This window comes from Puma concolor, chromosome B4 (assembly GCF_028749965.1).
Source record: "Puma concolor isolate L17-30 chromosome B4, mPumCon1.1.hap2, whole genome shotgun sequence".
Lineage (NCBI taxonomy): Eukaryota > Metazoa > Chordata > Mammalia > Carnivora > Felidae > Puma > Puma concolor.
The window spans coordinates 54251776-54278839 of NC_141673.1; the positions used below are offsets into that span (position 1 = coordinate 54251776).

The window sequence follows — 27064 nt, forward strand, 5'->3', positions numbered from 1 at the left end:
AGGACGCAGTGGGCGCTCAGTGAATATCTGACTAGCTTGAAGCATCCATCAAATTCTGCACAGGCCACAAACGGTGATGGGGCTGGGTACGCTGAGAGCACTTAGCTCTGCATCCTAAACTCTGCTGGGAGTGTGCAGTGAACTATTTAGGGAACAAGAGCACAGGAATGGTATCTGCTGTCATCCCTGGTGTAAACTGGAATGACTTTGTAAGAGAAACGGTGACACTTAAGTCAACACAACGAGGTGGCATCTGTCTGTCGTCCTTCCCATTTGTTTGGATCCTTACTGGTTTCAGGTGCCTCTTTTCCTATCTGCTCCTTTTACTCTTTGCACTTTCATTCAAGATTCTATCCCCAGGGACTACAGACTTTGAGGGGAGAGGGAGGGAAATGTAGGAATGTCCACTTTCCCCTTACCAGCTTGGGCCACTGCCAGACCCTATCAGAGTGGAAGAGGAGAAGTGGAGAGGAGACCGCTAGGGAAACAGGAGAGAAAAATCATGAAAAAGGGGATGAGAGCAAGCAAAGAGGAGTGAAAGCAAATGGAGGCGATATGAGGCCTGGGCCAGTGGAGAAGAACCCCATGGTGTAAGGCAGGGAGGGGGAAATAGCCAGGGAACTGATTGTAGAGGTCTCGATCAGCCGTGACCCTGCCAGCCAGCTGGGCCCTTTGGTGTCACGGTCCTCTGCCTTGCTTTGGCTCTGTCATCCCACTCTCTTAGAAAAAGGGAAGAGATGAAATTTGGGCTCATCAATTTTAGATCTTTCGTTGTTCAGGGCGAAATGCTATGTCAATTTTGTATTGCTGCTGTACCAAATCACCATGGGTGTAATCGCTTAAAACAACACAAAATTCTGATCTCACAGTTCTGCAGGTTAGAAGTCTGAAGGGAGTCTCACTGGACCAAAATCAAGGTGTCTGCAAGGCTTTCTGAAAGTTCGAGGGCAGAATGATATCCTTTGCCTTTCCCAGCTCCTAAAGGCCACCGCTTCCCTTGGCTCATGGCCCCTTTCTTCTTCAAAGCCAGTGGAGGCGGGTCAAGTCCTCACTCACATCACTAAAACCTTGCTTCTGACTCCTGACTTTCTGGCCTCCTCCTTCCCCTGTGATTGCCCTGGGACCATTGGACAATCGGAGATAATCACCTGTTTTAAAGCTGTCTGACTAGCAACCTTGCCTCCATCTGCAATTTTAATTCCCTTTCACCATGGAACATAACATAGTCACAGATTCCAGGGATTAGGATGGGTACATCACTGGGGTGGGGCATTTGGTGTCGACCAAAACACCCTATAAAGCTACACGGTTTCAAATTTTTCCAAGTGGTATTCTTGAAAACCAAGAACTCTGAATGCCCGTTATTTGTTTTCCCTCTTACGGGTTTTGCTGGAAACAGAAGTGACAATCCTAACCATCTGTCATTTAAACAAGGGAAGATTTATTGCTTTGACTAAAAAGGCACTTTTCACAAGAGCAATGCTATATCCTTCAGCAGGCAGCACACTGCTTGCAGGGGTCCCTGCACCGGCCCCAGCTTCCTCATACCAGTGTCACACAATTCCTGGTGGCCCTGCATCCTTGCATCCTTGCCCCAGAAGGCGGTTGCAAGGTGCTCTAATGTAGGGGCAACATACAGGTACACGGTCCTGGGGAACCTGGCCATTTGTATGGATCATCTTTTTTAGTTTCTGTAGAACTAGAAGGCTGTCGTGTAAAATGACTCCTGACCACTTATTTATCTATCCAAGCAATGTAATACAGCTGCTTGGTGCAGTTGCTAGCAAGCCCAACGGGTGATTTGGCTCCAGACCAGCCGGGCTTCAGTCAACAAGAAAGGATGTGGATTGGCTGTTGTTTTTGACATCATTATTAGGCATGGGAGAGAATGAGTTGGAATTACCAGAGAATAATTTAAGAAAATAATACATCTCTGCCTTTTAATTTTTTTCTTAGCTATGAGTGTTCCTTTGTTTTATTTTTAAGCAGATTTTATTTATTTACTTTTATTTTTTTTAATGTTGATTTTAATTTTTTGAGAGAGAGCAAGCCAGGGAGGAGCAGAGAGAGAGAGAGAGGCGAGAGAAATTCTAAGCAGGCTCTGCACTTTCAGCACAGAGCCTGATGAGGGGCTCGAACTCACAAATTGTGAGATCATGACCTGATCTGAAACCAAGAGTTGGACACTAAACCGACTGAGCCACCCAGGCACCCCTCATGAGTGTTCCTTTGAACTGGCAACAGGATCACTTTTGTGATGACAAAAGCCCACTTTTAAAATAGTAGGGTGGATATCCAGTTTCAAGAGCTTAAAATGGTAAATGCTGTGTGTGTGTGTGTGTGTGTGTGTGTGTGTGTGTGTGTGTGTGTCAGAAAGAGGTTAAAATTGGGATTATATGGGTGTATTAAGTTTTTGAAAGAGACTTTTTAGACTCCCTCGAATAGCGACCATTTATGAACACCCTCCTTGTGTTAGGACTTTGCTGAGCACTTTAGGTGTATTATCTGTGATCCTCAGAAGGACCTTTCATGGCAGGTATTACAAACAAGGAAACTGAGGGTAAATGAGATTAATAAATTCACCTGAGGTCACACAGCTATTAAACAACAGAGACAGGAAATAACCCCTAGGCTCCCTGACCCCAAAGCCTTTGCTCCATCTTGCACAGAATAACTCACTGCTGGATCATCTAATACCTATAAGGTAGGTGGTGGCAATAGAAACATGTAGAAATGCCACTGCCAAGGCCATGAGGTCACCAGATTTTGTCCATGCCTCCATCATGAACTAACTTCCTAACCAGCACTGACTCCTCCAATTTCCTGCTTAGTGACTTGCCCAAATTCCCATGATGAGTCAGCAGGGTATCTATCCTGAGTGTCCCTCTGGTTTCTGGTGCCACACCACTTCTCCCCAAAGATGGCTGTACCTTACTCAAGAAGAAATGAAGAAATGAGGCAAACAAGAAGAAATGAAAAAACTGAGCAAAGAAGAAAACAAGACAAAAATGAGAGCACGTGTTATGTGCATAGGAAGGGAGTAGCTCCATTTTGTAGAAACACTGAAAAAGCCACACACACTGTTTACCATGGAAAGACTAGAGAGAATTGCTCCAAAAAACTTGGAAAATCTGATTTTCCAGTATTTACCAAGTCCTCTTTATTTAGACCACATCCTCAGAGGAGATGGATCTTTGGACTCAAATTTAATATTTGACCAAACAATTAATTAAAAGCCAAAACCAACAATAGCCTAAATATTAGAGAAAATTCCTTTGGTGAATTAAACTCACTCAGTAATAAATTCATTCTTAAGGTCAGATAATTTCTTTTTTATAATTTACAGAAAGAGGTTATTGTTGATGGAACTCAGCTTTCCTGAGAACTCAGTATTATCTTTAAATCTAAGAATGCCTATGGACTGCAGTAAGAGACATGGTCTAACATTAGGCAGAAACCTTCCCTAAGGTATGGCAAATCCACACATCACCCAGGCCCCATGCAGGGCGCAGCACCAAATCCTTGCAGGAACCAGTCCTTCAGAGTAAGGATCTCTGATTTATTTTATCTCCAAAGAAGCCCCATAGTGATACTCAATAAAACTGGTTAAATAAAGAAATGTATATTCTTTAATGTGTATATGTATATTCACTGACTCGCAAGACTACATAAGCACATTATTTTCCAAGGCAAAACAACCCAGGTAAAACTGCGTTCCTCTTTTCCATCCCTCCTTCCTTCAAAATTCCTCCTCCTTTAGATTTTCCTCTTCAACATAATGCTACAATAATGCTACTGACATTAATTTTAATTAAATTAGAATCCTGTACAAAATACTGGGGGAAAGGAGATGAGAGCTACATCGGACCTACACTCAAAAACTTCAGGGGCGCCTGGGTGGCGCAGTCGGTTAAGCGTCCGACTTCAGCCAGGTCACGATCTCGCAGTCCGTGAGTTCGAGCCCCGCGTCAGGCTCTGGGCTGATGGCTCGGAGCCTGGAGCCTGTTTCCGATTCTGTGTCTCCCTCTCTCTCTGCCCCTCCCCCGTTCATGCTCTGTCTCTCTCTGTCCCAAAAATAAACAAAAACGTTGAAAAAAAAACAACAACAACAACAAAAAAAACTTAACAGATGGCCCATAACATGAAAAGGAGCCAGGACAGATTTTAGCACAGTTTCTATGCTGTATTACATCCCTAAAAACAACTCTCCACTAGAAAGGAACATCAATGTCATGACTTGAGTATCAACTTAAGGATCCTCACCCAAAATAGAGTCAGAGGGCCTACAAAAGCATCTGAAATCTTCTGCTTCTTCCATAGGGTAAACATTGAAGGTTGCAATTAAAATCACATAAGTAAAATTTTTGTTAATATTTTAGCATTCATCATATTAACTAGTCACTCTGAGTTTTTGAAAAATTAAGACAGGCAAGTTCAGAGTCTGGATTATAGTAAAAGGCCAGAAACTGTTTAGAGCATATGGGGAGGTGAAGGGGCTGGTGGGGGAGTTGTAGGGGTGGAAAGCCCTAGTGAACTAGAAGTCAGCATAAGGGAGCTGGATACCATGAATAAAGTAACTTCCTTGACAGGCAAAAAGAATGATAAAGGAAACTAACATTTACAAAAAAAATTATTACATACTAAATAAGTCCTGTATTAGGTACCTAGAATATACTAACGTGAGACTCTAGAAGAAGGAGAATTTTTGTGCTTACTTTACAGCCATTCTAGCTACATTCTAAAATATTCTTGTTGTTTTATTATGTGGTTTAAGTTACAAAAAGAAAAAGAAAAAAGAAAACCAATGAGAAAATTACCTTTTACTACTTTTCCTCTTTGTCAGAAAACCTGTGAGCTAGAGAAACCAATTAACTGCTCCACACATTCAATAACTATGGCGGAGCAGGCACAGGATGACCAAGGGAGAAAATGAAAGGCATGTGGAGGTCTTTGGTCCATAGCAAATCCAACATGGGCACATTTTGCCAGTCCCTTGAGTAAGGTTCTCTTCTGCTGCCTGCAATGATTCTCCTCAGCTCTTGGCATCATCCTCTGGGTTCTTTGCTCTGCCCTGAGTTATCCTTCCTATTCCAAGAAATAGAGACCATATTTTAAGTTTAGTAGTTTCATGAGCCTGCTTCCTGCCTGTAAAAATTCCTGGGTCTAAAAGCTTCTTTCATCTTGAAGCCATTTTTCTTCCTAGTCCAGGCTGGTAGTATTTCTACAAGTATAATTTTCTTAAAAGCTTTGCAAGTTTCCTATGAATCTTATCGATTTTATTGGAGTTGGCTTCATTAGACAAAAGCCACATCAACAAATCTTGTCTACCCTGGGCTCCTTGTAAAGCTCCTGGACATCCATGTCCTTAATATTCTTTCAAATTCTGACTGTTTAATGGAAAGGATCCTTAAGCTTTTGTCTTTTTGCAAGTATTTAGAAGGCACCACTTAAACCTTTCTAGGGTCTTAACAGAAGATTTGACAGTCAAATCCTTAGCCTCATCTTTACCCTGGGAAGTTTTTGTGACATGGCAATGAATTTGACTTTTTTCCCATGAGGCCTTTTTTTACTTTGTGTATATTCTGTGGGAAGAGACTGGTCATCAGAAAGAAACAGGTTTTATTTTCTGACCCAGCAAGTCAAGCCTCCTTTGTATTTCCTCAAATGTTTGCATGAAAACAGTCATTTGTTCTATGGCACATGATAGTCTGTATTTGCAGACAGACAGCTAAAAGAAACCAGGTGAAACTTTCAACCTCCAGCCTGAAAACTCTTTGAGCCAATCCATCAGTTCATTAGGCATATCTTCTATTTCTACACTATCACAGGCAACAGTTTTATTAACAATGTCTTTTCCTTCAGATTTAGTAATTTTTCCTTTGTTTTCCTTTAAGTTCTAGTGACAACCTCAAGAGCCATCAACTTCTGCTGCTAATCTCTTCAAGACCCTTCCAACTTATGCCTGCAGCTCAGCTCCAAAGATACTGCCATATGTTTTAGATTGTGTTACAGTAATACTCCATTTCCAGATCCCAAAATCATTTCTAGTTACCCAATGCTATGTAACAAATCACTGCAAAATTCTGGCTTAGAACAACAACACACATTTTATTATCTCTTAGGGTTCTGGGGCTTGACTGAGCTTAGCTAGATGGTTCTTGCTTAGGGTGTCTCATGAGCTTGCAGCCCGATGGTGGCTGGTGCTGGAAACATCTGAAAGTTTGCTCATTCATGTGCATGGCACCTGACCTCGAAAGACTTGTATAGCTGGGGGCAGGAACAGTTGGGGGTCCCAGACATCTCTCCCTATCTCCATGTGCTCTCCCATGGTCTCTGCAGCATGGAAGCTTTCAGATAGCTGTTCTTACTTGGCAGCTTATAACTTCAAAATGTATGTGTCATGTGAGAGAGAGAGAGAGAAAGGAAGGCAGAATTTGTACATCTTTTATGATCCTATCTCAGAAATCACAAAGTGTCATTTCTGTCACATCCTATTTGTTGAGGCAGCCACAAGAGCCACCTGGGCTCACGGGAATAGAACCCAGACTTTTTTTTTTTTTTTTTAACCCAAATATAGAGTATGGTGGTATACTTACACTTTATTTTAAAAAAAAAAAATCTTTTTTAACGTTTATTTTTGAGACAGAGAGAGACAAAGCTGAACGGGGGAGGGTCAGAGAGAGGGAGACACAGAATCTGAAGCAGGCTCCAGGTTCTGAGCTGTCAGCACAGAGCCCAACGTGGGGCTCAAACTCATAGACCATGAGATCATGACCTGAGCCGAAGTTGGATGCTTAACTGACTGAGCCACCCAGGCGCCCCTATACTTTTTTATTTTAATTGCAGTATAGTTAACATATAGTGTTATATTAGTTTCAGCTGTACAGTATAGTGATTCAACACTTCCGTGCATCACCCTGTGCTCATCAAGATGAGGGCACTCTAAATCCCCATCATCTATTTCACCCATCCCCCTACCCACTTCCCCTCCGGTAACCATCTGTTTGTTCTCTATAGTTGAATATAGACTATTTTTTTATGACAAGTGTCAAATAGTTTGAAGATATGTTTTTAAACTACCACAGTTGGAAAAGGGAGAGAAAAAAGGACAGAAAAGAAGGCAGGCTTACGAACTGTTGTTGAAACCATGCTATATTCTATGGTCCCAAATAGTTAGCAGTTACAATAACGAGTATGAGAGACGATGGTCAAAAACGGGTCAGGGGGCACATACATTCAAATGTATTAAATTAGTCCAACTTCTTATTCTCCAAAAAAGACATTTCTTTCTTCACTTACGGGGGGGGGGGGGGGGGGGGGGTGGTTGGTGGTGGTGGAGAACAGCAAATGTTCCAAAGCTGGAGTCAGCAAACTATGGCCTGCAGGCATCTGGCCCATGGCCTCTTCTTGCGAGCCCCACAAGCAAAGAATGATTTTACATTTTTAAAGAGCAGAAAAGAGGAGGAGAGGGAGAAGCAGCAGCATAAGCAAATAGACACCATATGTGACCAGCAAAACCTAAAATATTTACTATCTGGCCTTTTACAGTAACATCTGTTGATCCCTGTTCACTGAAGCACTTTCAAATATGTTTTCAGATGATTTCCACAGGCAGAAGAGCATCTATAGGATACTTTTGATATTATGTAGATTTTCCCCACAAAAGAGAGCAGATACTATAACACAGGACCTTATCCTATCAATTATCCGTTTCTAGTGTATGTTCAATCTAGAATCTCCAGATTTTTTTCTAATTTGTCCTCTATCCACCTACCAACATTCTCATCTCTTAATAAACAATCCTTTCACTACCACCCCACCTCAAGTTTTGTGTGTGCAATTTTTCTTTTCCCCTTGTGTAATTTGCCTCTTCAAGAGCTGTTATGTGTTTCTTATTCCTAATAATAGTCAAAAAGGCAACCTACTGGGTGGGAGAAAATATTTACAAGTCATATATTTGATAGGATATTAATATCCAAAATACATAAAGAACGCATACAACTTAATAGCGAAACAAACAACCAACAACAACAAAAAAACCCCAGCCAATTAAAAAATGGGCAAAGGAGGGTGCCTGGGTGGCTCAGCTGGTTACGCGTCCAACTTCAGCTCAGTTCATGATCTCACTATTTGTGAATTAAGCTCCGCGTCCGGCTCTGTGCTGACAGCTCAGAGCCTGGAGCCTGCTTCAGATTCTATGTCTCCTCCTCTCTCTGCCCCCTCCCCCGCTTGCAGTCTGTGTCTCTGCCTCTCAAAAATAAATAAATATTAAAAAAAAAAAAAACTATTAAAAAAAATGGCAAAGGATCCAAGGCGCCTGGGTGGCTCAGTTGGTTAAGTGTCTGACTATTGAGTTCAGCTCAGGTCATGATCTCACGGTTCGTAAGTTCAAGCCCCACGTTGGGCCCCATGCTGACAGCACGGACCCTGCTTGGGATTCTCCCCACCCCAACTTCTCTCTCTCTCTCTCTCAAAATAATTTAAAAACTTTAAAAAAGAACATTAAAAATAAAAAAATAAATGGGCAAAGGATCCAAATAGACAATTTACCAAATAAGACACACAGATGATCAACAGGTACATGAAAAGTTACTCAACATTACAATGATCAGGGGAATGCAAGTCAAAATCACAGTGAGCTATCACCTCACACCTGCCAGAATGGCCAGTATCAAAAAGACAAGAAATAACAAGCGTTGGCGAGAATGTGGAGAAAGGGGAATCGTTGTACACTGTTGGTAAGAATGTAAATTGGTGCAACCAATGTGGAAACAGTATGGAGGTTCCTCAAAAAAATTAAATATGGAAACTACCATATGATCCAGGAATTCCACTTCTGGGTATTTTTTTTTTATTTTTTTTTTATTTATTTATTTTTTTTACATTTTATTTTTGAGAAACAGAGTGAGACCAAGCGTGAGTGGGGGAGGGGCAGAGAGAGGAGACACAGAATCTGAAGCAGGCTCCAGGCTGAGCAAGCAGTCAGCACAGAGCCCGACTCAGGGCTTGAACCCACAAACTGTGAGATCATGACCTGAGCCGAAGTCGGATGCTCAACTGACTGAGCCACCCAGGCGCCGCCCACTTCTGGGTATTTAACTGAAGGAAACAAAACAGTAACTTAAAAAGACATATGCATCCCATTTTCACTGTAGCATCACTTACAATAGCCGAGACATGGAAACAATCTAAATATCCATGGATAGATGAATGGAGAAAGATGTGGGGGGAGGTATGTGTGAGTGTATACATATTTGCAGTGGAATATTATTCAGCCATAAAAAATAATGAAATCTTGCCATTTGTGACAACATGGATAGACCTTGAATGCAATGTAAGTAAAATAAGTGGAAGACAAATACCATATGATCTCATTTCCATGTGGAATCTATAAATTCGTTATTTTGAGATGAACTTACAAAGGACAGATTGGTGGTTGCTAGGGGCAGAGGGTGGTAATGGGTAAAATGGGTGAAGGGAGTCAAAAGGAACAGACTTCCAGTTGTAACACAAAAATAAGTCCTGGGAATGTAATGTACAGCATGATGAATATAGTTAATAATGCTATATTGCATATGTGAAAGTTTGCTAGAGAGTAAATAACAGAGAAAAAAATGTAACTATGTAGGGTGACAAATGTTAAGTCTGGCACATTGTGATGATGATTTTGCAATAACAAATATAGATCACTGTGTTACACACTTGACACTAATATAATGTTGTATGTCAGTTATATTTCAAAAGAAAAAAAGAGAGAGAGAATAGCTGAAACTCCTCACTCTTGCAGATCACTCATGTCGGAGCCCATACCATATTCCCAGCCTCTTTGTACCACCGTCCATGTCCCTGGCCCCAGATTCCTATGTAACATCTATGTTAGGCTATAGGGTCCTTGAAAGTCGATGCCTTTTGTGTAACTTTTCTCATGCTGCTCTTGTATCCAGAAATGCCCATTCCTTCATTCTTACCATATTGAGAACATCCTTATTCTTGTCTCTTGTCTCAATATCTTCAGATATTGACCCCTGATCGTGATCCTGATCGGAACTGCTCAGTATTCTGCATCTCCGTGGCATGTTGCTGTATGGAGATCTGTATCACTTGGTTTATTCTGCTCTCAGTTATTTACACCCATGTCTATTTCCTCAAATAGAAAGGTTCCTTGAGGCCAGGGGATATTTCTTACTCATCTTCATATGTAATAAATATACAAATAAACAATTATTTTAAAAAATAAGTGAAGGATCCCAGATCCTTTTGCATTTTTCCTGAAAACCCACCCTTTTCCCAAAGTTCATCTAGGGGTACAGTTCTGGTGCTTAATTGACCTTTTCCTGTTTTGCTCTTATGGCTTTTCTATTTCCAGAGCTCCTAAATTCTGGAAGAAATCAGCCGACATTCTTTTTAGCAATTTTATGGTCCCAGTTTCATTAAATCATTTTCTTAGCACTTCAAAACTCCATCTGTCCCGCAACATGACTTTCCACTTAGCCCAGCTCAAATGCATGCATTTCATCATAACTGCTCCCAATGGTTTCACGGTGCACAAACCACATATCCACCTGTAAGACCACCACCTTAGTTTTCTTGCTTACCTTTTCTTACATTAGAAATGTACATAAGACCTGACATCACAACCACCTTTACACCTCCAACTGATCATGGCTTTTATTTTGGAGAAGGGGAATATTATTTCTGCCACAATCACACAGACATTAGAAAAAATGTGGGGGAAGGGGCATGATAAAAGAAAAACGATGAACATTGGACCAAAATGCCCAGAGGTCATTCTGAAACTTGCACACTAACTTTTGGGATAATGTCTGTAATTTCCTGGGAGTGGTGGACCTTTCTGCTTCTTGAATCTCCGTTTATGGTATGACTTGACTATTAGAGAATGCCTAACTGTGGAAATGGTGGCTTTAATTCCCCAAAATAAAATGGTAACAAGAAGGGGTCATAATGCAGAGTCAGGCAGAGTGTAAGGAATAGTCATTTCAAGCATAATGAACTATGGAGGACTTAACAGTCATCGACAGATACTAAAGGTGTTAGTAGTTGCAACATCTGTACAAATAATAATTATTAATATTACTGTAAGACAACTGAAGTTCCAGTGTTAAAATAGAAAATGCCCATGTATGTAGTAGATAAGGTCATGGCTTATTTCAAAATCTAAAACCAATGAGTCCAGATAATGGTTTACTAAGTATACACAGAGAGAGAGGTACTAAGTTATAACAAGTCATTAGAATGCATACTTGGACATAAAAACTATTTAATATTGACAGTATTTATAAATCTAAGGAATTTTCTTATATCTGTAAATAATGCTTTAATATTAGAACTCTTTTCCTTCAATTTTATTATACTGTTTATATATGTTTATCTCTGGCACATGGTCAGTGTTAAGTAACAGGATGATTTCTGTGGTAGTAAAACAGATTGTTTCTTTTCTACCTAAAGCAAAATTGTCAGTCGTACTTTTTAACCTCTACAGTGTACTAATATATCCAAAGAACAGCACTCAATTAATATTCAGAGTATTAGCTTAATAATACTGGTATAAGGAGAAGTGCATTGAACTACAGCTGACCCCTGAACACAGGTGTGAACTTCAGGGGTCCACTAATACATGGATTTTTCTTTATATAAATACAGCATAATACTGTAAATACATTTTCTCTTCTTTACGATTTTCTTAACATTTTCTTATCCCTAACTTACTTTATCGTACGAATGCAATATATACTACCTATAACATACAAATAGGCGTTAACTGACAGTCTGTTACCAGCTTCCATGCATGCTCTTCCATGTAGGCTATTAGTAGTTCAGTTTTGGCAAGTCAAAAGTTATACAAGGCTTTCAACTGCATGGGGGGGGGGGGGTCGGCACCCCTAACACCTGTGGTGTTCAAAGGTCAACTATAATTACTAAGAGTTAACATGTATTAGTGGGAATGCTGTATACTATATATTGATAAAACATACAGATAGTAAAAACTAAGAAAAAAGGAATTTTTAAAGTAGAAACACAAAAATCTAATAAATTGCTAAAACAATTATGACAGCTGATCATTTAAGATGAAAAAAACTAAGCTTCATGAAAATAGTTCAAGCCAAAAAATAAGTATTTTCAGTAAATTGTTTTAGCTTAGAATACCTGTTTTAGATTAAAAAAAAAAAAAAAAAAAGGATCCTAAAAACAAAGCATACTTCTACAAAAAGACTATGGAACCAGCAAAATACTAATATTTAAAATGGACAGTTTTTGAGATTAATAGGGTAACATTAGAGCAACTATTTTGCACATACAAAATACTTAATATTGCAGGTTTTAAACACATCCCTTATTAATTCTATTCTTAAATAGTTTTCATTATAATAGATAAACAATAGTATTCTTGTTGTAGACGTGTGAACTTCCATTGTACAAGTCAACAATTTTAATCTGCATTATAAGGAGAATGGACTAATCCTGTGATAGTGTTCAAGGTGATATTTCAAAGTAGTCAGGGAGGACACCCTCAGCACACTTAATTCAATCCTATTAATCTTTGTGTGGTTTGGTAGGGTTCTTTTCTTCCCTTTGGTGCTCTCTCAGCTACAAAATTCTTTCTTTCCCTTGTTTTATATTCTTGTTGTTTTTAGTTTTTGGTATGGAACATTCCAAACACACACAAAACTGAATAGCATAAAGAACTTCCATGCTGCGGTAAGCTTTTGGACATCAGCCTTAGCAGTATTGTTATGGATCTGTCTTCTCAGGCAAGGGAAACCAGAGCAAAAATAAACTCTTGGGACTACATCAAACTAAAAAGCTTTTGCACAGTAAAGGAAACCATTAACAAAAACAAACAAACAAACAAACAAACAAAAAAGGCAAACTACTAAATGGGAGAAGATATTTGCAAATGATATACCTGATAAGGGGTGAATATCCAAAATATATAAAGAAATCATACAACTCAACACACAAAAAAAAACCAAAAAATCCAATTAAAAATAGGCAGAGGATCTGAAGAGACATTTTTCCAAAGATGACATAAAGATTGCAAACAGACACATGAAAAGATGCTCCACATCAGTAATCATCAGGGAAATGCAAATCAAAACCACAATGAGGTAACAGCTCAAACCTGTTAGAAGAGCTAGTATCAAACAGGCAAGAAGTGTTGGTGAGGATGTAGAGAAAAAGGAGCCTTCAAGCATTGTTGGTGGGAATACAAACTGGTATAGCCACCATGGAAGGGTATGGAAGCTCCTCAAAAAATTAAAAACAGAAACACCAAATGATCACTAGTTCCATTTATGGTTATTTACCCAAGGAAAATAAAAACACTGATTCAAAAGATATATGCACCATTATGTCCACTGGAGCATTATTCACAATAACCAAGATACAGAAGCAGCATAACTGCCCATCAATAGGTGAATGGAGAACAAAGATATGGTGTATATAGACACAATGGAGTACTCTCAGCCATAAATCTTGCCATTCAGGACAACATGGATAGACCCAGAAGGTATAATGCTACGTGAAATAAATTACACAGAGAAAGACAAAATATGGTTTCACTTATGTGTGGGATCTAGACAACTGAACAAACAAAAAGAAACAGACTCATAAATACTGGGAACAAGTGATCACAAGAGGGGAGGGGACTCGGGAAAAGGGTGAAATAGGTGAAGGGGGTTAGGAAATACAAACTTCCAGTTGTAAAATAAATAAATCACAGGGATGAAAAGTACAGCATGGGGAATATAGTCAATAATACCATAATAACTTTGTGTGGTGACAGACGGTGACTACACTTATTATGGTATTTCATAATGTATACAATTGCCAAATCATTATGTTGTACACCTGAAACTAATGTCAACTACACTTCAGTTTAAAATTAAGTAAGTAAATAAACCTCCATGTCACCCAGACTCAACAAATGCCAACACAAGGGCAATCTTTCACGTATCCTCCCATCCATGTGCATGCCCTCTGCTCCCATCCAAGACCATGGGTTACTCTCAAGTATAAAGCAAATTCTGTACATCATACCCTTTTACTGGTAAATTCTTCATATGCATATCCTAAAAGAGAAGTATTTTTCAAAAACAGAACTGGAATAATGTCATCAAACATTAACAATTCTTTAACGCCAGATATTCGGTCAGTATTTTAATTACTGTACTAGTCTTATATTTTTTATAGTTGGCTTTGATCAAATTAGAATCCAAATGAGTTCTGCACATTGCAAATGACTCCTAAATCTCGTTAAGTCCATTTTAACAAAAATGAAAACATGAGCTCAAGAAATATCTCTGCACCCCCACGTTCACTGAAGCATTACTCACAATAGCCAAGATACGGAATAACCTAAGTGTTGGATGCTACATGAACAGTTAAAGAAACCATGGGGTGTGTGCGTGTGTGTGTGTGTGTGTGATGGACTGTTATTCCATCATAAAAAGGAAGGAAATCTTGCCATTTGCAACAAGATCAACCTTAAAGGCATTATACGGAGTGAAATAAGTCAGAGAAAGACCTATACAGTATGATCTCACTTATATATGGAATCTTAAAATACACACGCACACACACACAAAACAGCTCATAGATCCAGAGAACAGATTAGTGGGTGACAGAAGAAGGGCATGGACAAAAATGGGTGAAGGGGACAAACTGTACAAACACCCAGTTATAAAATAAATAAGTCCTGGGAATCTAATGTACAGCATAGTGACTACAGTTAATTATACTGTACTGTATTCTTGAAGTTGCTGAAAGAGAAATCTTAAAAGTTCTTGTCAGAGCACCTACGTGGCTCAGTTGGTTAAGTCTGAAAAAAAATTTTGTATGTAACTATGTATGGTGAGGGATGTTAACTAGGCTTACCCTGGTGTTCGTCATATATACAGACATGGAATTGTAATGCTATACAACTGAAGCTAATGTTATATGCCAATTATACCTCAATTTTTTAAAAAAGCACACAAACTGCACTGAATGTCTAAGGTAATACATGAGCTAGTAAAATGAAGGACAGAGAGAAATGAAAGTCCTACTACGTGAGAAAAATGGGAGTCATAATTAAGAAAAATTATATAGGAGTGAGGCTGGACGTCTCTGGTCGGTCCACCAGACGATGACTTCAGCCCAGAAGTTCTATCTTATGTACTCTCCAAGGAGATGTCAGTTATGGGTATGAAGGAATCAGATGTTGACACCAGTCATCGCTTTACATGGAATGTTTGAAGATATGCCCCTTAATTCACAAATATTTTTTTTTAAGTTTATTTATTTTGAGAGAGAGAGAGGGAGCATATCTGGAGACGGGCAGAGAAAGGGAGAGAGAAATCCAAGCAGGCTCTGTGCTCTAACTCACAAACGTGAGATCATGACCTGAACGGAGATGAAGAGTCAGCAGCTTAACTGACTGAGCCACCCAGGTGCCCCAAATTCAAAAAGGTTCTTAAAACTAAAAAGAAAAACGTCTGTGTGGATACAGAGGGGCCAGAAGAGATGCACCAGAGAAAAACAAAAAGTACATAGAAGCTTGTTTATCCTCCACATCTTGACTGTTAAGTTCTTCTTGGTTTTGATGTGACATGATATTAATAATCATGTTATTTCCTACGTTGTATGTATATTAGCCATAGTGAGTTGCTACAAAAGTTGTAATTTCAACAACAAAAAAAGTCATATTTAACCTATAGGTTTCTTCTCCCTTTTTTCTTGCAATTTTTTTCCTCAAAGATCAGGTCATTTGTCATGTAGAATTTACCAGTGTGTATTTTGCTAATTGCACCCTGTGGTGATTTAACATGTTCGTCTATCTTAAATTTCCAGTAAACCGGTAGTCAGATCTACCAGCCTGAGCAGAGTCAAGTTCAATTACCTGAATTTCACGGATATGGTTCTGTACCTCTACTGCAACACTTCAGGGGACACAGAATGTCTAGATGTCTGTTTTTGCAATGTTAAGACTGGTCAGCAGGTTCAGGTGCTGTCAGCCTGATCCATGCACTAAATAGCTCCCCATCAGCATCTCACTTAATAGTTTTAACAGCCATTGAAGAATCCTAGCTGGGTTCATTAGCTCTTGTAAATGTTAACGTCCTACTACTATCATACTATCCTTACCTTTAAGCCGGAATTATGCTATAATGATAAAATGTCCCTCACAACTATTTAGTTACCCTGCGGTGTGGTTTGTTTAAGGCAGAATAAATACTCGATCCTTTCTCTCCTGTACTCAGTCCCTGGAAGGCTCATAATCCGCTGTCCATTACTTGTATGGTCACAACGCATCTATTCCAGAGATGTGCATTCTCTGAGGCCAGACCCACATCCTACTCACAGTGCATTCCTGCTTCTTTACAACATTTAGAATGTACACCCTAATATGTGATACCTGACTGTCTTGTGGAGACATATAAAAAAAAAGATGGCAAAGCCAGATATCACAGTCTGCATTCCTCTGGTGGGACTGAACTTTTTTTGTTTTGAGAGACGGAGAGAGAAAGAGAAAGAGGGAGAGCGCGCATGAGTAGGAGAGGGACAGAGGGAATCTCAAGCTCTCAGCAGTGAAGCCTGATGCGGAGCTCAACCCTGGAACTCAATCCCAGGAAACTGTGAGATCATGACCCGAGCTGATATCAAGAGTCAAATGCTTAACCAACTGAGCCCCCCGGGAATTTTTTTTTTTTTTTTAAACACAACCACAATATCACTAGTGTTTCTGGAGCAAGGGCTCTAGAGTAGGTACCTGAGGGGGACTCAAGTTTGCAAACAACCCAAGTGGCCCATAGATAGGGTTCCCTATGTGTTTGTTATTATTATTCAGATCTATTCCTATTAGAATACACATCCCGTTAAAGGCAAAGATTTGTTCACTTTAGTCTTCTGTGCAGCCCTAGTGCCTGCTACATAGTAAGCACTCAACATACTTGTTAAATAAAATGAATGAATGGATTTACCTAGAATAGTTATTTTGTATGAGTTGCATTCACTAAAGAACTAAAAGGGAGATAGGATTCGTATTCTCACAATTCACCTAAAGTCTTATTAAAGAGTATTATAAACATTTTTTAAGTGGGAAAATATATTTCTATTAGCTTACTTCTTTTTCAGATTTGGGGGGGGGGGGTAATTATTTTTTAATTTATTTGAGAGAGAACATTTGCCAGTGGGGTCTGAGAGCAGCAGACGTAGAGAGTCTTAAGCAGGCTTCATGCTCAGCGCAGAGCCCAAATTGGGGCTCCATCCCACAGCCCTGGGATTATGACCTGGGCCAAAGTCAAGAGTCAGATAGATGCTCAACCCACTGAACCACCCAGATGCCCCTGTTTTTTAGAGTTTAGTCAGCTCTTTCTGCCATCTATTCGGGTAACATTAAGTCAGTGTTACCACTAATACAGTTAGCCCATTGCTTGTATCTATATAATGCTTTTTGGTTAAAAAGTGCTTTTAGGGGCACCTGGGTGGCTCAGTCGGTTAAGTGGCTGACTTCTGCTCAGGTCATGATCTCGCAGTCCGTGAGTTCGAGCCCCACATCGGGCTCTGGGCTGACAGCTCAGAGCCTAGAGCCTGCTTTGGATTCTGTGTCTCCCTCTCTCTCTGCCGCTCCCCCATTTGTGCTCTGCCTTTCAAAAATGAATACATGTTAAAAAAATTTTTTTAAGTGCTTTTGAATATATCATGTGCAGAATATGTTTAAGAAATATTTTTTAATTTATTTTTAAATGTTTATTTTTGAGAGAGAGAGAGAGACACAGTGCAAGCAGGGGAGGGGCAGAGAGAGAGGGAGACACTGAATCCGAAGCCGGCTCCAGGCTCTGACAGCAGAGTCCGACGCAGGGCTCAAACTCATGAGCTGTGAGATCATGACCTGAGCTGAAGTGGGACAATTATCCAACTGAGCCCAGGTGCTCCTAATGTTTGTTTATTTTTGAGACAGAGTCAGAGCACCAGTGGGGGAGGGCAGAGAGAGAGAGGGAGGGAGACACAGAATCTGAAGCAGGCTCCAGGCTGTCTGCAGAGCCCGATGCGGGGCTCAAACCCACAAACCGTGAGATCGTGACCTGAGCCGAAGTCAGACGCCTAACCAATTAAGCCATCCAGGCACGCCCATGTGCAGAATATTGAAACAGCAACCTCCGAATCAATACTTTTCTGTTATGTTCAAAGGGTATGAAACACATATTAATTGTAGCTTGTTATTCAACCAGAGAGCAGTTAGGGATCGCTCACTTATAAAACAGAGCATTACAACTACATGAATGATCTAAATTGCCAATGTCTATGGACACTTTTTAGTCTCTAATTTACTTGACTATTCTGACATTTGACACCATTTGGCCTTCTGACAAAACTGGATCTTTGTGATAAAACACTCAATTATGACAGAAGCAAAAGAATTTGAGACCAACTGGAGACAAATGGTGTGTTTTCAGAAAGTGATGTCTGAAGTTGATTAAGAAGAAAGAACTAAGATTTTATCCTTTAAAACTAACACAAAACTTCTGTCTTAGGTTTGTTCATATCTGATATAATTAAAAGGGCAACTTCGTACTGCTGGGTGTCAACACCGCAGCTTAAAAGGATCCTATTCAAATTTAGTACCCAGAAGTCTGGGAGGCACAATTCCATGACATCCCAACCAAACAGCGCTTTTTAAAAAGGTAACTGTAAAATGAAAACTTAAACAAAAATACAGAACTCTCAACTTGACATGAGAAAGCACACTGTTATTCACTGTCAAACTAGTATTTCTCTTAGACTAATTCAACTAACAGCCCCAGCATATTAGCAGACAACTCAAGGGTCAGCCACCTAGACTACCACTCAATACCAACTACAACTCTATCACTCACCTCCAACATCCCAATTCCACCCATCTACTGATGACAATACACTTAATCAAGAGACCTAAGTGACAACATCTATTTATTCTAAGTGCTCGACAGGTCTCTCCCCTCAGCTTTCACCCACTTTTCTGCAGGTCTCAAAAGTGAACTAGGTCACGAATGTTTTTCCCACCTGCCCACATTTTCATTAAGCACTTCATGTTCTATCTTTTCTAACTGCATGATCCTTTGGGGCAGTGACCTAGCCATATAATTTTTCTGCTTTCCCCATGGTGCCCAACCATAATGATCTAACAAAAAACTTAATGAATTGCATTAGACAAACCATTCAGGTGATTTTAATATTTTTGCCTTGATTATCTGGGTCTTAATGATTCCAATGGCTTTTTAGATTTTACAAAAGTAGTGATAATTCTCCTCTTGGACACAACTAATCTGGCCTAACTTTTGACGATGATTTTGCTTTTGTTGCAGAAATTACAGAGGAGTATTCAGTGAGGTAAGTAAAGCAACTCTCTGGTCAGGTTTCTTTACCACTAAGACAGTGGAGTGTAACAGACAATATGGAGAGAGAATGTGTAGTTACAATGAAATCTCACCGCTTTCTTGGCACCTTGTTCCTATACAGTGAAGAGCTAATCTTTGCTGTCAGGTTCCTTTGCCAACAACTCTTTTGGGGTTACTGCACAAGACACACTATATCTTGAGCGCACCCATGCTGAGCAGTCTTGCCTACCTGACAGAAGGCAATTATATTTTTAAAAATTTTTTTAAGTTTATTTATTTTGAGAGAGACTGTGCAAGTGGGGGATGGGCACAAAGAGAGGAAGAATACCAAGCAGGCTTTGTGCTGTCAGTGCAGAGCCCCACGAGGGACTCAAATTCATGAAACTGCGAGATCATGACCTGAGCCAAAATCAAGTCTGACACCTAACCAACTGAGCCCCAAGGCAATTATATTTTTAAACAGCTTATTAACAGTTTTTATATAGACTAAATCAGAAACTTTTAACGTTGGGGCATTTAAAGCAAAACTGTTTCCAAAGAATCTTCCCCAGATGTCCCATATACAGTAACATCTATGTTTCCAATAATTGAGGATGACATTAAAATGGCATTACCATACCCCAGCTTTCCTTTGCTAGAAAACTTGAGAAAGGCACCCAAAATACTGCCTTATTCTCTCCCATCAGTGGTTTTTGCTAATGCAAATTACTTAAATGCTTGAAAACAGGTCTTTAACAAAAAAGTTAATTGTGCCAAATGTCAAAAATACCAAAGTTGGTGGCACCTGGACAGCTCCCTCAGTTAAGTGCCCGACTTCGGCTCAGGTCACGATCTCACGGTTTGTGAGTTCAAGCCCCGCGTCGGGCTCTGTGCTGACAGATCGGAGCCTGGAGCCTGCTTCGGATTCTGTGTCTCCCTCTGTCTCTTAAAAATAAGTAAACATTAAAAAAAAAAAACCCAAAACTGTAAGTTGTACTTTTGATAAGGCAAATTCATCTTGTAGGACACTGTCAACGGTCAAAAAATGTTCAATAGGTAATTTTCTCTGGTGTACAGAGGAATATGCAAGTGAAAGGCTGATATTGCTTTTTCAATTGGAGATTATAGCATAAATAGAACCATGGTACCAAAAGTAAGTCAGCTGGGAGCAGTATATTCTCTTATAATTTAGCAAACAAGAATAACATGGCAGGAAGTACCTAAAAAATGTTCCTATTATGTGGGCAATACATAGTTTTGGATGAATTTACTTTTAAAGCAGAGGATAGGGGCGCCTGGGTGGCTCAGTCGGTTAAGCGTCCCACTTGGGCTCAGGTCATGATCTCATGGTCCGTGAGTTCGAGCCCCGCGTTGGGCTCTGTGCTGACAGCTCAGAGCCTGGAGCCTGCTTCAGATTCTGTGTCTCCCTCTCTCTAACCGTCCCCTGTTCATGCTCTGTCTCTCTCTGTCTCAAAAATAAATAAAAGTCGAAAAAAATTTTTTTTTTAAAAACGCAGAGGATAAACTATGAACATTGTATCTGTATAGTAGTTTGCTATCTGCTGACCCACTTTAAAGTTCAACAAATTGCCAGCAGAATCTGTAATACTTTGGTGGACAGATTAACAACTGTTGGTCCTCTGTAAAAGGTTACCCGGTGTAGTGGGCAAGAGGATGACCACTGCTGGATAAGGATGAGCTTGGCTGGCTGAATGAAGGGTTTGGAAAATGAAAAGTATCACAGTGCAATTAGAATTTTATTATTAGTTTCTCCATAAATCAAGATTTGACCTACCACCCTGGCACTTAATAAAGTCCTGAATTTAAACTGGTCTTTCATATCAAGAAAAACAAGCTCAAAGAACCAACATTCAAGTATTTTCTGCATGTTAAGATTCAACATAAAGTTCTTTACTGTCCTTCCCACAATGAGGCAGCTCCATCCAGATGAGATCAGATTAAGGTTCTCTCTTAAAACTAAACCAAACCAAATCAAGGCACACTTATTAGATCACTTTTGAAATACAAAAGCATCACAATCCTATTGAAGTGAACAAGAAGTATTTAGTTGGTTTAGATTTTTTTCTCCATATGTAACCTTTTTTTCTTGTGAAGGACTGCCTTTTTTCCCGAATGAAGCATCAAATATTAAACCAGAGAAAACTGCATTTTGTGATTACGTTATAGTCAAAGCTGATTCTGAAAAGTCAAAACCAGTATTAAGTGCTAAAATTTACCACTGATTTATCTCAGTAAATTAAAAAACTTTAAATACAATTATCTAACTTCAGGGCATTTAAAATATCAAGGAATTTCCCTAGTTATCCGAACTACATTTTCTTTCCACATATCCTGTGTTTCCTATTTGTAGTAGTAGTACTTCACAAGAAATGGGCATTATTAAATTTTAAGCCCAAGGTATCCAGAAACCATCCTTTTAATTCCTACCGAGATCCTTTCCTCCCATAGTAAAAATGCAACGACATAAACTAAAAAGTATGAGGATCAAAAAACCAAAAAGAAAAAAACAAACCACTCACTAAAAACTTACCCAAGAAACACAAAACACCAGCAGAATTGTACCCCCCCCCCCCGCAGTTAAACTAAAAAGAAAATGGGGGGGAAAAAAGCCACAGCACACTGTAGAAAAAATTTATTTGTCTCACACATTTAAAAAAAATCTCCATAATACACTGAACTATAAATTCAATCTTCTCATTCAAAGAGTTGCAAACAAAGTTTAAAGAGAAACTTTTAATAGCTTTAGGTTTACATTTTAAACACTCTTAAATTTACTGAGGGAACATATCAAAAAACCACATTCTAAAGGTTAAGACATAAACTTTATGATTAACGGGTCTACTATTCTGCCCCCAATACCACTTCTACCCGAAAGGGCAGCCCACTCCACTCCCACCTACAGAATGAAGTCAAATAGGTAAACGCTCCTGCACCGACTGCTAAAAGAAGCATTAAAGAGATTTAGGGTGGAAAAGTTATCTGTTAACGTCTTGCACGATTTCCTTCCTTCCGGAGTAAAGAACGAGTCCAAGGCTGAGCTCTTTCCCACCTCTACAAAAACGCGCCCGAACGCCCGCCCCTCTCCCCGCAATTCCTTCCTCCCTCGGGGAACACGCAGAACTAACGGTTTCCGCGCCGGGGCTCCGCGGGCCATCCCCGCGCCCCGGAAAACAAAGGGGATTCCCAGCCATTGTCCTCCGCGGCGCTGAGCATCACCAGCACTAGCAAGGCAGTAGCTTGCGCAGTTATCTCCACAGCGGGCAGTGTCACAACCCGACCAACAGCACAAACTACTACCTCAGCCAGGGCCATGGTGTCGGGGACGCAGCGGACCACGCCGAGGGCGAGCGAAGCGGCCGCGGCGCTCCTCAGTCTTTCGCCGCGACGTCGGGCCGGCGTCCCGGCCCTTCCCCGCCGCGCCCGGAGACCCCGCCCAGCGCCGCGCCGCTCGGCCGCCGCGGGCGCGCCCCGAGAGCGCCGGCGACCAGAGGCAGAGGTGGCGCCGGGGCGGCGCGTCCTCTGCGTGGCCGACCGATCTGCTAAGAGAAAAGGTGCGGAGGGGTCCTGACGGAGGCAGCCGCTTCCTCCGCCGCCCGAGAAGAGCGAGTCCCCTGGGCCGCTCGAAAGCAGGAAATGGGCGGCAAAAGAGCAGCCAGAGGCCAGCACGATCCGGACGGTCCCTGAGGCAGCAAGCCGCGCTCCCGCTTTCTGCCCGACGCCCGCCAGGAGCTCCGGACAGTCCCCGCCAAGCTCCCGCCACGTCTCCGCTGCACCGCCCGCGGCCCTCCCCGCTCCGAGCCCGCGGTGGGGGCTGGGCGGAGGCCGGGCCAAGCGCCTGGGCCCCCGCCGCCGCCACGCTCCCCACACCCGGCGCCCGGCCGGCTCTCCGCTCGGGCGAGCGCCCGGGGCGCTTCCCGCGGAGGACGCCGGCTCCGGCGCCGCGACAGCAACCAAGTCATAGCCCGGAAGTCCCGAGGCCACCCGTTCCCCGGCACCCTTCGGGGATATCCCGTACACCTCTGCAGAGGCGAAAATAAAACAAAAGCCCCGTAAAACTGAAACCGAGCCGGGCGACGTGTTGGGTGGCAGCGGCGGTGGCTCTGCGCGCGCGGACACACGGCCCGTCTCGCGCTCCGCTGCTCCTGTGCGTCCGGACGAACCATAGAGATCACTTAAGGAGGCTCGCGCGCTACTCCCCACCACGTGACTGCCCCGCCAGGCCGACCCCCGCGCCGCCATCTTACATCCGGGACAGAGGCGGCGTCCCCTTTCCCCGCCTTGGCAAGTTTCGACGTGTCACAGAAATCAGCCCCAAAAGGGGGGACCCGAATCCCACGTCACCATAGTGCTGAGGCCGCAAGCCTTGCCCCCCCCCCCCGCCCCAATCCGCTTAACGGGGCAAGGTGGCGCCCGAAACTTCTCCCGGTCTTTGCCCGCAAAGAAAATGGCGGCACTTACCGCCGTCTAAGTGGACACGTTGTACTCTGGCAGGGGTTCAAAGTTTCCGGCACCTCCTTTCCTATCCCGCAAGGACACGGCCATTTGCGCTCCACCCCGCGGGTGGCCACTGTGCTGCATTTCGCAGAAAACCGGCGGGAAAGCGGCTCACGGCTCGCTTTAATGCGCACGCTCCTGGGACTTCTGGGTGGTTTTTTTTGTTGTTTTTTTAAAGGCCAAGTTTGGGAGAAGGCCGCCTGCCGTGAGCCTCATGTGCTGTTGGCCCAGGCAAGTTACTTTTTGCCTCACATACAGAGATTTTTGTAGGAAGTTAAATCATTTGAAAGAACAATGAAGCAGAATTTGTCCAATGCAATACAGAACGTCCAGTTAAATTCGAATTTCGGGTAAACGAATAGTTTTTTTAATGTTTGTACTTAAAAACAATTGTTTGAAATTCAGATTAATTGGGCATCCTATATTTTTATCTGTTAAATCTGGGTACCCTGTTAATAATCACGCTTCTGCAAATACTGACTACACATAACAAGTAAGGAATGGAGGAATTAAACTGTTCAAACTTTGGACTGCCACACAAACTAAAATATGGTAACAATGTGCAAGGGACATTCATGTATAATTCCTTTTTGAAAGAGTAAGCTCCCCCCGCCCCCCCCCCCCGCCTTAAAACTACATTATTATTTTGAATAAAAGATCCTCTCGGTCAAGAGGCTCATTGCAAAGTAAAGATTACATAGCATGGCCTTTTCGTTTCTGCTCTCTACACTTAATCGGTGATGGAGCACAAGTTCATGAAGAACAAGTCTTCAAATTATAACAAGTCCTGTCTGACATGATTCAAAATAACATTTGTAATATGCAAATTCAGAAAATAAAATACACTTGACTGTGTCCACTAACAGATCTCAATGTTAGACTTAGTATAAGCAATTTAAAAACATATTTTTAATGGGGAGACAGAATGTTGGGGGGGGGTGCAGAGTGGGAGACACAGAATCCAAAGCAGGCTCCAGGCTCTGCGCTGACAGCTCAGAACCTGACATGGGGCTCGAACTCACTGACTGTGAGATCATGACCTGAGCTGAAGTTGGACGCTTAACCGACTAAACCAACCAGGCGCCCCGTTATAGGTGTTTTTAAAGCAACCGCTAAAGGTAGTTTGCCTGTTGTCACTGTGAAATAGTTCCAATTAATAACATTTATGTACTTACGTATTTTGTGTATGTGTTTATGTATTTTTATGTATTTGGTTTTGTATAGATGTAGAACCACTTGCAGTTAAATGCTTTACCTGACAAGAGCAGAAATTCGACTATGCATCACAGTGATGGTTACCAGAAAGTCTGCAGAAACTTGACTAATAGTTTCATTATGATTGGTACCACCCTGTCCTGATAAGCAATGATTGGGCTGCCATGGCCCAATCCACTTTTCATTCAGTGCACAGTCAACCACATTATTCTGCATCATAGCAAATGGCATATGTCCTAATAGTACAGGATTTCAAATTCAAATGGTCGATTGTTTGGCTTACAGTATACAAATACATTAGAGCAATCAAGTTTCCGACTAAATTTAGTCATTACACTACTTCAATTGCACCTGATTCCTTTCCACAATTAACCCATTTTTGACAGTGCTGACACCAATGTACTCATCATCCAGACACAATGTATTGTTATCAGCTTTCTTTGCTCCAGCCATAATACTCAGAATTTTACCATCCTTTCCCAGTGTGACTGCTCTCAGCTTATCAATCCTTCATCATGACCGCACAGCAGGAAAAGTGCAACAGCTTCTACCTTAGCTTTCCCTGCTCTGTATTCCCTCAACTCAATCCTGCTTATTACTGCAAGTTTATCTTCCTTAGTTTTATAATTTACTTTTAAAAATAATCACTCCAAGCTTCTGCCATCTGAAATCTAGTCTGTTTGGCTTTCAAAGAATGTCCATCAATGGGCCTCAATCCCTCACAGTCAATCCTGGTTCACACAACACACCGAAATGTACTATCAGTTTTCTCATATTTCACAGATATGCCTTGCTCACATTATTTGTTTTTACCTGAAATACCCTCAAATATTCTTTGGACCCATGCAAAAAAAAAAAAAAAAAAAAAATCTACCTACCCTCAAGGCCCATTGAAAATTCTATTTCTACCATCAAGCCTTTTCTTTCTTTTTAATTGATTTTCCTTCTGAATACTAACAGCGATAATACCCTAAGCCATACAAGACTAGGCTAAGTTTCCCTACTTTATGACTGCGTATTAATCTGTACTTGTCTTTCACAGTATTTTGCACACTTGTTAAAGACCTGTATCTCCTGCAGAACTGAATTCCATGAGGGCAGAGACTAACCTAATGCCTAACAAATAAAAGGAACTAAAATATCATGGACACAAGTACTTCATATATGGTCTTGTATTATTTTATGTATGTGCTTTCCTCGAGTAGCTATAAGCACCTGAGAGCTTCCAATGACTTTGTGCATATAGCAAGGACACAGATATGAGCATACAGTAGTTCTTAATACACAGTGGTTGTCCAATAAAAGGCAAAAAAAGGGGTCTTGTGAGAAGGCATGGGTTTTCTACTCATTTCTTGGAATGTTGTGTATCAAAAGCATATTTAATTTATATAACATTGACCTAGGTGCCAGGGACAGTGCTTTACAGTACTCTTTTAAAACACAAAGTTTATTTATTTTTGAGAGAAAGATAGTGGGGGAGGGATAGAGAGAGTGGGGGAGAGAGAATCCCAAGCAGGCTCCACACTGTCAGCTAGAACCTGACCCATGGCTCGAACCCACAAACCGTGAAATCATGACCTGAGCCGAAACCAAGAGTCAGACACTCAATCATTGAGCCACCCTGGCGCCCCTACAACACTCCTTTTTAAGTCCTAATAAGCAACTCCTACGAGTTAAACACCACTGTTAAATCCATTTTACAGATGAGAAAAACAAAACATTAATTAACTTGCCCAACATCACACACTAGTAAACAACAGAGCAGGGATTTGAACTAGAGTCTGACCCCACACTCTGGGCTCTTCATCACTATAATGAACCCTCTTATAACAAACTACAAATCAGTAAGATGTTCTAAACTGTCCCGTACAATAATAAAAGTCCAACGCAGCTCTGGAGGTCATAGCCATTAGGCAAATCTTTTTTCACACTATTTCAAGTTCTTTGTTACATCCCAATTCCTATCCACAGAAACAGTA

At 41.2% G+C, this 27064-nt stretch overlaps 1 long non-coding RNA gene across 1 annotated transcript in view; it reads right to left on the reverse strand.

Moving 5' to 3' along the window:
- Positions 1 to 24479, reverse strand: part of LOC147579080 (uncharacterized) — a 78037-nt gene extending 53558 nt beyond the window's left edge. The window contains exon 1 of the long non-coding RNA XR_015253520.1: positions 23835 to 24479. This is a non-coding gene — a long non-coding RNA (uncharacterized LOC147579080). The remainder of the gene's footprint in view (positions 1 to 23834) is intronic.
- Positions 24480 to 27064: the final 2585 nt, after the last annotated feature.